The sequence below is a fragment of the Lactuca serriola genome, chromosome 3 (assembly GCF_051521515.1).
Source record: "Lactuca serriola cultivar US96UC23 chromosome 3, Lser_US96UC23_V15, whole genome shotgun sequence".
NCBI lineage: Eukaryota > Viridiplantae > Streptophyta > Magnoliopsida > Asterales > Asteraceae > Lactuca > Lactuca serriola.
The window spans coordinates 132,015,666-132,027,005 of record NC_136410.1 but is presented as its reverse complement, the minus strand read 5'-3'; the positions used below and the strand labels follow the sequence as shown (position 1 = coordinate 132,027,005).

The 11,340-nt window shown below is 31.3% G+C and overlaps 1 long non-coding RNA gene across 1 annotated transcript; it reads left to right on the top strand.

Annotated features, from left to right (window-relative positions):
- Positions 1 to 5,653: 5,653 nt before the first annotated feature.
- Positions 5,654 to 10,868, top strand: LOC145093156 (uncharacterized). The gene is made up of 2 exons (XR_013702777.1): positions 5,654 to 6,441; positions 10,098 to 10,868. It is a non-coding gene; the product is annotated as an uncharacterized LOC145093156 (long non-coding RNA).
- The last annotated feature ends 472 nt before the right edge of the window (positions 10,869 to 11,340 follow it).

Below are 11,340 nucleotides of genomic sequence, written 5' to 3'. Positions count from 1 at the left end.
TAGGTCCAGTGTCGAGGCTGAGTATTGAGGCGTTGTAAATGCAGTTGCCGAGACATGTTGGTTGCGCAATTTACTTCGTGAGCTTCATTATCCTCCTCTCTCTGCTACTTTGGTATATTATGACAACGTCAATGCTGTTTATTTGTCCACCAATCCTGTTCAGCATCAACGCACAAAACACATTAAGATTGATATTCATTTTGTGCGTGACAAAGTTGCTATGGGTCAGATTCGCGTTCTACACATCCCATCATCGTCTCAGTATGCTAACATCTTCACCAAAGGGCTTCCCTCGACTTTTATTCTTGACTTTAGATCCAATCTGAACGTTCGATCTCGATCTCCCGTTTTGACTGCGGGTGGATGTTAGCCGTATATATTTCATGTATATGTTATTTTATATTGTAGTCTTTTAGTATGTGGCCCATATATAGTTAGCCCATATTCTTAGCCCTTTGATTACTTGTATTATAAATATTTTGTGGAATACATTTTTTTGGATATGGGAAAATTATTTGTCAACAGTATGTAAGCAACATTTCATCCAAACACATTATTACCGATTCAGCAACTATTCCCATACAGATAACCTATATATATTAGTACTTCTTTTTTACTTAATATAAAAATAAAGACCGAATACAATCGGTTTTCATTTCCCATTAAATATAAACTTTACTCATTTATTATTTCCCAAATATTTTTAACATTTTTTTTATCCAGAAAAATAGTTGATGCGAAAATAGAAAGAAACACATGTTGGACACAAGAAGTTAAGTTAAACTTTATCGGGAAGCATTATTTATATTTTAAATTTAATATTTGGCTGTTGGACAAAAGTTTTAAATAACCTTTAATAACACAAAAATAGTAAACCTCCTTCATAAGTGTGGGGATTGATTGATATGTGGTAAGCATAACTTATTTGTTATATAGTTGAAGTTCAATCGGTTTTAATGCCACAAACTATAACAAACATAAAATAAAAGTATATTGTTATTTCTTATATTTTAACACTAAATAAAATTATAATTTACTCAAGAAAAATATCAACAGCCAGATGACGTAAAGATAATCTAATGGAAGTGAAAAAGAAACATATTAAATGACTTTTTTAGTGTTAAAATAAATAATAGTTCTGATCTTGTATTTGGAAGGATAAATGAAAATGTGCTTAATTGTGGTGCTAGTACTTTGTAGGGATAAAATAATGGTTGTTTTGTCATGCAAAGCTAAATGACCATATTTGGAACTTGGAAGATGGAATGGCGAACAAGGACTAAATGTGATATAACACTAAAGTAGAAGGGCTTGGAGCTAAAGTGGAGTTGCTATATAATGGAGTAAATTACACGAATGGTCCCTATGGTTTGGGGTAATTTGCGCGCTTGGCCCCTAACCTATTTTTTTAACTCGTAAAGTCCATACTGTTTGTTTTTGTTACGCGCTTGATCCCTACTTTTTTTTTGTTACGCGATTGGTGTTTATCTTACCTAAAAAAACTATTATTTAAAAAGAAAAAAAATGGTAGGATAGATAAGCTAAGGTGATGTAGGTGGGGTTGGGGTGTCTTTATTTAAATATTTTAAAAAATCAAGGGCAAAATAGTTTTTTAGGTAAGACAGCGACCAAACGTGTAACAAAAAGAAATAGTAGGGACCTTCCGAGTTAAATAAATAAGTTAGGGACCAAACGCGCAAATTACCCTAAACCATAGGAACCGTTCATGTAATTTACTCTATATAATGAGGAATTACGCATTAGTTTACTGACTTTTATCTCTTCTTTATTTGGTCTAAATATTTCTAAGAGAAAGTTGTATCCTTCAAACACAAATCCTAACAGTTTACTTCACCATATATATAGATTTGTTGTCTTCTAGTTTTGTTCACTAATCGGTTTTTGATTCTTTAGCTTCTATAAGTGATATGTAATATAGATAGCTTAAATATATATATGAGAGTGAGAGTTAGGGTTTTTAGTGATTTGTATAGGATTGGAGTGAGTCTTTTTTATTTTGTAACTGTATCTTGACTTAATACTAGAGTTTTTTTCTTTTTTTTGGTTGATTTTATAAATTTTAACATTTAGTCCTTATTTTTAAGGTTTAAGGAACCAAAATTGGTATAAAAAAAAAAAAAATCTTAATATTAGGACCAAAAACTGGAAAGGTTTTCAATTTTTGGACTAAACATTGTAAAAAAAAACAAGGGCATTTTTGTAATTTAACAAAGTTAATGTGACATACAAGTAGGATATTATAATGCACAAATACATAAAAGTATGTTGTTATTTTCTATTAATGTATATGGGGCGGTTTGGTTCGATGATTATTGGTCAAACCGAACCATAACCACAATAATTGGTTAATGTATTTCAATAATCATTAGGTAGCGATTAATATTAGTTTTTTTCTAAACGGTTTTAGTCGGTTAATGATTATGGTTAATAGTAAATATCGGTTAACCAAAATGGTCCAAGATGATATAAAAATAAAAATATTTTTCTATAAAAATTGAAAAACTTGAAATCTACCATTATAAAAAGTGAATGCTTATATATATATATATATATATATATATATATATATATATATATATATATATATATATAGGTTTAGGTTTATTCGACACCATTATAATTTTGTGAGACCAAATCTAAAAATAATTTTAAAATGCAAAATAAATGGAAAAATCAAAAAATTATTTTTTTAAATATTATTTTCGGAACTTGAATTAACTAAAAAAAATAAAAATAAAAATCCGTTTTTTTTGAAAAATATGTGAAATATTCTAATATAATATTACACTGACATATTCTAAAATATAACTTTAAAATGAAGAATAAATGGAAAAATCTAAAAATTCTTTTTTTAAATATTATTTTCGGAACTTGAATTAACTCAAAAAAATTAAAAAAAAAATAAAAATAAATTCCATTTTTTTTTGAAAAATATGTGAAATATTCTAATAGAATATTACACTGTACATATTCTAAAAAATAATTTTAAAATGTAAAATAAATGGAAAAATCCAAAAATTCTTTTTTTAAATATTATTTTCGGAACTTGAATTAACTAAAAAAAATAAAAAAATGTGTCTCACGGTCTCACAAAATATAGGTGGTCTCAAATGAACCTAACTCTCTCTCTCTCTCTCTCTCTCTCTCTATATATATATATATATATATATATATATATATATATATATATATTAGGATCAAATGTGAATCACAAGTATTGTGTGAATGTATGACCAAAATATGACCACTAGATTTAAAAAGATGAATAGATGTGGTCTTAGAGTACATGTTATTAACACGGGCTAACAATTACCATATAACTACATTTAATTAATTATAAGGGCAAAATTGTAAAAATGGTTAATAATATATATGGAAGTTTTGGATTAGACGCACAATGGTTAACACTTCTCCCATTTGTTTTGGAAAAAAGGATATATGAAAATAATAAAATTTACGTTTAAAATTTTAAACGATTTTCAGATTTTCATCTCTTCAAAATATCCATGTAATCAATTCTTAAAGAATACCAAAATGTAGCAATACTTATTGAATTCTTAAATAACGAAGTATTTTTTTATGAGCTATTAATCAAAATACAAAGAATATTCTAATGTAGAAATATTTACTTAATTCTCAAAGAATGCATTGTTCTTTTTCTTTGCAATTAGATTTTATTCCTTAAAAATGTATTTACGGATAAATATTTTCGAACCACCGGACCACTATTATCATGAGAATGATAAAATAAAAAAGAAAGAATACATAAAGTATAGATGGGAAATCTAATATTCTAGTAAGAATAAAAATAAATTACAATTGTAAATGTGTCATTCTCACAAGAATCACCATAAAATACATGTAGAAATATAAAATTCTCTTTGAGAATGAAATAACTAAAACAAAAAAGGAAACATAAATTACAAGTACAATTACGATTTGTTCATGAGAATATATGTTGTTGATGTATTCTTTAAGATTATGTTATAGAAAAATTCTTCAAGAATTTGTCATTGATGCATTCTTCAAGAATAATATGCTTGATCTTCAAGTGATTCGTGATGTATGTGCCCGAAAAATGTATAATTCTTGGCAGAATTGACTTGATCTTGAACGGTCATGCGTCTTGAAATCATGCTTGATTCTCTTAATCAACAACTCTTATATCGACAATCAAATTCGCTTAGAATGAGACAACAAATTATATCAATAAAAATATACAAAGATAGGTAAATATGTGAAATATAAGATGAGATAACAATTACAAAATTATAAGATGAGATAACAGTAATACACAAAAAAATGTCGACATTTTCAAATTCATTCATATTACTTGGAAATCTATGACATTCAGTCAAAACAAATTAGCAATTTCAAAACTAGGATTTTAATTAAAAGATTCGGAAGGAAATAGAGTAAAATTGTGAACTTATGCCAAAATCAAATCAAATAATTAAATAGTAAATCGATTAACGCATTAAATAGAAAAAAATGGTTCTTGTACCTTCAAAGTAAGAAAAGTGCATCAATAGGTGCTACGTACTCTATGATTCCGATGAACCACTAAGCCATTACTTTGGAAGAGTTTTAACACTATCAGTAAACAATGATGAACAACAGGTTTACAACCCTTAATAAATAAACATTATTTTGGAAGATTTTCAACACTGTGGCAATGGAATCCAAAAAAAAAAAAAAAAAAGTCGGCAGTTGAATAAAATAAATCTTCACAACATCTTTTTTTTTTGTTAGACCTAATATTAGAATCGGATATAGAGAGAAAGATAATCAATTAGAGAACCGATGAAATAGATGGATACGTCCACTTCGTGATGAAGACGACGATCCTGTGTTAGATATAAGAATGTGAAACTGATGTATATTTTAAATGGTTATTAATTGATTTGATTTTTTTTATCATAATAGTTATATCAAAAATTACTTTAATACCATTATCAAGTGATAATTAATAGTTATATATGATCTTAACTCACTCTCTCTCTCTCTCTCTCTCTCTCTATATATATATATATATATATATATATATATATATATATATATATATATATATATATATAGTATTGATAGTAAATTATCTATTATATTTAACTCCAAATAATTACATTTTAAAATTTAGTTTCTAATATAATTAAAAAAATCATATATTTAATTTAATATTATATTATATTAGAAAGATTATAATATCTAACTCAAAATAATTACTTTTTAAATTTTTTACATATGGATATCTCATCCTTATCAGTCTAGTAGCAAGCATAAACAAAAATACAAATCATTTTTATTCAAAATTCCAAGGGTTTGTTGATTTATGACAATTTGAAACTTTTTATTCAAAATTCATTTATTAGCCTTGTGCAATTAGAATTTTTTTTTTTTTGTATGTTTTGACCACCAAATACAAATCAGAGGTGTTTTAGTCATTTTTGACAATTTTATCGAAATCAGACTTGATGGTGCTTCTATCACATGATAATCAAGATTCTAATATTTAGGCATTTAGGTTTAATTTTGCCAATATATCTAGCACATATTTTTTAAGTAAAATAATAGAGAAGTAGTTTAAAAGACTCTTATCAACAAAATCAAGATTACAAAACTCACTCAAGCAAATTATCAAACACTTTCCGGGCAAACGAAGCTTCGAGGAATTCGACTTGCAAAAAACCAATGTCAAATTTCTATGTGCGATTTTTTGAAATTAAAAGGATAATCGAGCCTAAAACCCATCAATCCCAAGTCCAACGGTCAAAAATTGCAGTAATCTCACCTGTCTTTTTCTTCCCCTTAAAATCGATAACCATAACCGAATATTCTTAATTGGGAATCCTTCCTAACATGTTCTTGGTTTTGGGTATCACGGGAATCGATTAATCCGAAAATCAAAAACAACAAACAACCAAATTATAAAACATTAGAGCTCAAACGTAGCTTAATCAAGCTCTTGGGTATGACAGAGAGTCTTTGAAGAACGAAGCGTGACAGTGAAGAAGAAGAGATCTACAGCAGCTGTCGGGGAACTCCGGCAAGTAATCCAACGCTGACGAGCCGCTTCCGGGAAACGCCGTCAAGGAAGAAATCCCACAGTACGCAAAAAACGAGACACCCACATACTTACACGATCGTGTTTCAGGTTATACGATCGTGTATACGGGTTTACACTTCTTTTATCTCACAAATCATTTCCAAACACACAAAAAAATCCCAACTTTCTCTCTAGCCATTTCAGTCAAATCCTTCAGATCTCCTCATTTTTCTTGCTTAAAGTTCAAAGATTAATCTTTTAGGAAGCTAAAAAAGTGAAGCATCATACACGAGGAACAGATTATCGGTTGAAAAATTCAAAAATCCTGCCTTTTTCAGATTTTCTCAAAAACATTGCGATTTCTTGAGCACTATCAGGTATATTCGTTTCATATCGTGAAATTTACTTCATTGTTGAAATTAGCTTTACGTTTAACTTAAACTATGTCTAATCGAAATCGTCCACCTTTCCAAGACCCACAATTTCAAGTTTGGGTCGATAAATATCCATTTTACTTTGAAACCAGTGATTCAATGACCCGATTTCAAGGTTTTCACAACCGAGAATTTTTCCCCCAAAAATTTCCCCATGTCGCCACACTTCAATCCCTTCACGTTTACGATGGGGTTCGCCCCCTTTTTGCCAACATTGGGTGGGAAAAACTTTTGAATCTTCATGCTCCAAGTTCAGCTCTCCTCACTAGGGAGTTTTTAGCCACTATGTCTTGTTTTACCAAATCCGGGTATTTTATCTTTCGGGTCATGAACACAACTCATGAGTTGCACATTGATGATCTATGTAATATGGTTCATGCACCTATTGATGGGACTTATGGTCCTAATATGCCACCCCATCGATTTAACCAACCTTTTGAACCAACAAGTTTTTGGAGAGCTATTACCGGGTTGAATGATTATAACCCGTCTTTGTCTAAACAATCCCAAATCATTCACCCGGTTTTGAAAATGACACTCCGACTTATTTGTATTATTCTTTTCCCACAAGAGGATAAGAGTAAGGCTGGTAAAAAAGAGCTTGAACTACTTTGGTGCATGGTTACTCGAAACCGGAAACCCCATCTTGGTGCGTGGCTTACGTGGAGACTATTGAAAACAGCTCGTAGCACTATTGGTCAAATTCATTGTTGTGGATTGGTGTCGTTGCTAGCGAGTGTCGTTCACCAACAAGTTCCTGAGGGTTTCCCATTTTTTCGAGGTGAAACGCGCTTGACTTTGGCTAATTTGAAATCGACGAACATGTTTCGATCAAGTGCGCGGGGTTATGTTTGGATGCGTGAGAGCTCTAGATATCTTCTGGTATCTGACCCCGCTATGCTTACTCTTAGTGACCCACCTGAGACCACTGTTTGGGTTCTTCCGTCGAATCTAGCACAAGCAGACCAAATTCATCCGTGGCGCCGACGTCGTGCCCATATGATCGAATCACCAACCTTACCCAACCCTAATGTCCCATCTTCTTCTTATCAACCTTTTCCAGATCCCGATCTAGATTTTCATCAACCACAATAGGTTGAATTTCATAAGCATTATGAACAACCTGATCCCAACCCACAACAGACTGAACTTCATGAGCATTGTGAACAACATGATCCCAACCGACAACAGGCTGAACTTCATGAGCATTGTGGACAGACAGATCCCAACCCACAACAGGCTGAACTTCATGAGCATTGTGAACAACATGATCACAACCGACAACAGGCTGAACTTCATGAGCATTGTGGATAGACAGATCCCAACCCACAACAGGCTGAACTTCATGAGCATTGTGAGCAAACCGATCCCCACCCACAACAGGTTGAACTTCATGAGAATTGTGAACAGCCTGATCCCATGCAGACTGATTATCCGAACCATTCACAACGCAATTTCAATCCGCAGTTTGACCCCTACTCTCCCATTAATCAACAACAATATCAAGAGCTTCGCGAGGATATCGTTGCCCTACGTAGTGATATGGAGCACTTTGATAATAATTATTGCGACCTTCGAAATGATTTTGATGATTTTCGTCGAGATACTTCTCGTGAATTTAAGGCTATTAGTACTTTGCTCGTTGATATTTAAAATAACACTCGGTCTAGTACTTCACAACCACGGCCATCGTCCCCTCCTTATGTTGCACATTACCGGCGTTTTCCACACCATCTACCTCAGTGAGTCATTACGCTTCTCCCTAAGCATTCGGGGAAGCTATATTTTAAGCTTGGGGAAGAGATTTATCAATTTTTGTAAAAGAAAAATATTATTTTAGTTTTTATTTTCAGTTTCACTTTTCATAAGAAGAAAAAAAGTCAAAAAACTAAAAAAAAAAATCCAATAAAGTAATTTTATTTTTCTTGATCATTTTTTTATTTTATTTTCAAAAAAATCAAAAAATAAATATTTTCTATTTTGCATTAGTTTCTGCATCATCATAAAAATTCAAAAATAGATACCAAAATATTTTTATTTTCATTCATTTTTAATTATTTATTGTTGCATCGAGAAAAAAAAGTTTTGAATGCATGAGATGATGAAATTCTTTACTTTCGAACGTGCTCTGAAAATGTGGAAAATAATAGGGACCCAAAACGACAGTCTCAATACTGGTGTAATAATAGTTCTTCATAACTAGGGTTGTTAGACGCCGTGAACCGTTAAAGCAATTATAACATATAAAATAAACTCTAATATCGGAACATCGTGTGAGCAAAAATAAAGCAGTTTTTAAACTCTCGATACTTTTAAGTAAGCCCCAACTTGATTAGTTTGAATCTACATAAACTTGGTCTTATTGTTATCATGTCTTACCCTGCGGGGAAAACCCGAGAGTCTTATAACGTATTCATTCAACTAACAAAAAAAAATCAAAGAAACAACCAAAGTGTAAACCGAAGCTCAAAACAGGTACCAACCATCAAACTCGGTACCTGACTCAACTTACAAGAACTTAAACAAAGAAATCTTCAATAAGTACTCAAACAAAAGACGATTGACAAAACTAAAAGTTGAAGGTAAAAGCAGAAGTCTAAGTAAAACAAAGAAATCCTCAAGAAGTACTCAAACAAAAGACGATTGAAAAAACTAAAAATTGAAGGTAAAGGAAGAAGTCTAAGTTAAACAAAGAAATCCTCAAGAAATACTGAAATAAAAGACGACTGAAAAAACTAAAAGTTGAAGATAAAAGAAGTCTAAGTTAAACAAAGAAATCCTCAAGAAGTACTCAAACAAAAGACGATTGAAAAAACTAAAAGTCGAAAGGTAAAAGAAGAAGTCTAAGTTTCATATAAGTGGTGCTCCACCACAAAGTCAAATATGTTGGACGAAGAACCTGTGTTGCGGTATATGATACTTTTAAAACAATTGAAGCATAGGAGTTGGGCCTTTTAGGCGGGCTGGCAGCTTTAGCTATAGCTGATTTGCCTTGTTGGAGTCCTTAAGGAAGGGTCAAGTTTGGGACTTATGGTGAAGTTGAAATGAAATAAAATTCTAAAATATGATATTTTGTGAATAAAGTAAATTAAGATATAAGGATTATTTAATTTTATGGTTGGTTTATCAGTTTGCATCGTTAAGCATCTTTCTTACCTTGGGGTTTTAGGATTACACTAGAGGTATAGAAAATGTTAGTATGATTCCACTGGAGCTTCCTCAGTGTAAAGTCTGATCATGAAAAGAAAATTAAAAATAGTGGTTTTGATTTATAATTGCTTTATTTTTCTTATTTATTGCATTGCATATGTATGTTTTTTATTTTCCATGGTTATCGTTTAAGTTAGCATAGGATTCAATAGGTAGTTTTTTTGTTTTCCAGCCATATATATGTGTTCCACCTGATTCGAATGCCAATAAGTTCCTTACTTGAGGAGTAGTAAGATTTAAGCTTTGGGAGGTTTGTTAGATGTGTTTTTATGCAACTTTTAGCACGTTTTTATTACTTTTAGCTTGGTTTTCCCTTGCATTTCAATAAATTGTGGATTACTCGTTTATTTGCAGAATGCTCCGTACTACTAATTTTTATGTGTTTTCAGGGTAAATAGACTAGGACAAGAACATGAAGATTTACAGATGCACTTTAGGAAGCATTGGAGCATAATCGGAGCTGGAAATTCCTGATCGAAGTTGAGCATTAGATGAAACGCAGCTAGAACTAAAGATTTATGTTTGAAATAGACGAAAAATCCTTTACATGATTGTGTAACCCCATTACACGACCTTGTAAGTCTCCATTTGGACCATTGTTTAATGCTCAGAAGATCACGATAAGATTGCACGATCGTGTTTTCCACTTATACGATCGTGCAAGTCTCCTGCAAGTGTTATAGAACCTTTTATAGAACCTCTTAAGCAGCCTAGGCAGTCTAAAATCAGTTACACGGCAACATATGTAATCGTGTTTCCCTTTATATGATAATGTTTTTCTCCAAGAGTGAGTGGCAACAGACGTTATTAAATTGTCCCAGAACGCACTTTCATTATTTACACGATCTTGTTTTCCCATTACACGATTGTGTAAGTCTTCGAGTCCTTAAGTGTTGTTGTGTACTCCTATAAAATACTATATGTTTACCTGAGATGAAGTTAAGCAGACGAATTCTTGGCAACTTTCAGACGATTAATGGAGATAATCGAAGATCCGAAGAACATGATTCGACTCGTTGCTTTTGTTTAGTAAGATTTGTAGTTTACACTTTAATTTACTGCATTTGATTCGTTTTTAGCCATGTATGATGAAAAACTCTAGATTTCAGTGACTCGGCTTTTCTTGCAAGTAATCATTACTAGGCTTGATATTTTAGTTATGATTCATGTCTTATGGTTTCATGTCTATAAATAACGAAAGTTAAGTCTTTCGTTATCTTATCTAGTTACAAGGCGCTTTTTAGTTTCAATATGTATGGTTAAGTCCTTGTGTTTTTTGTATGTTTGATGTACCTTATAAATATGGTAAGTACTTAGGTCTAGAGTAACAAACTTTCTCATATTACAAATTGTACTGAAAATCCTTTGCACTCATTCCAGACGTAATCATAACTAAATAGATTTTATTTAGATCTTTGTGTTCTTTACCGCTTTAATATATTAGATTGATTCAAACATTATTTCAAACATTCTTCAAGATGCAAATTTTTGGCTAGGGTACTCTTGAATGAAGTTGATGAAAATTTGTTAGCGAGATGCCCCTTTTATATAGCTGTTAGGAAAACCTAGAAACCTTAGATTTGAATATAAAATAATGTTATTTCAAATCTTAGTAAATGGAACATTCTAGAT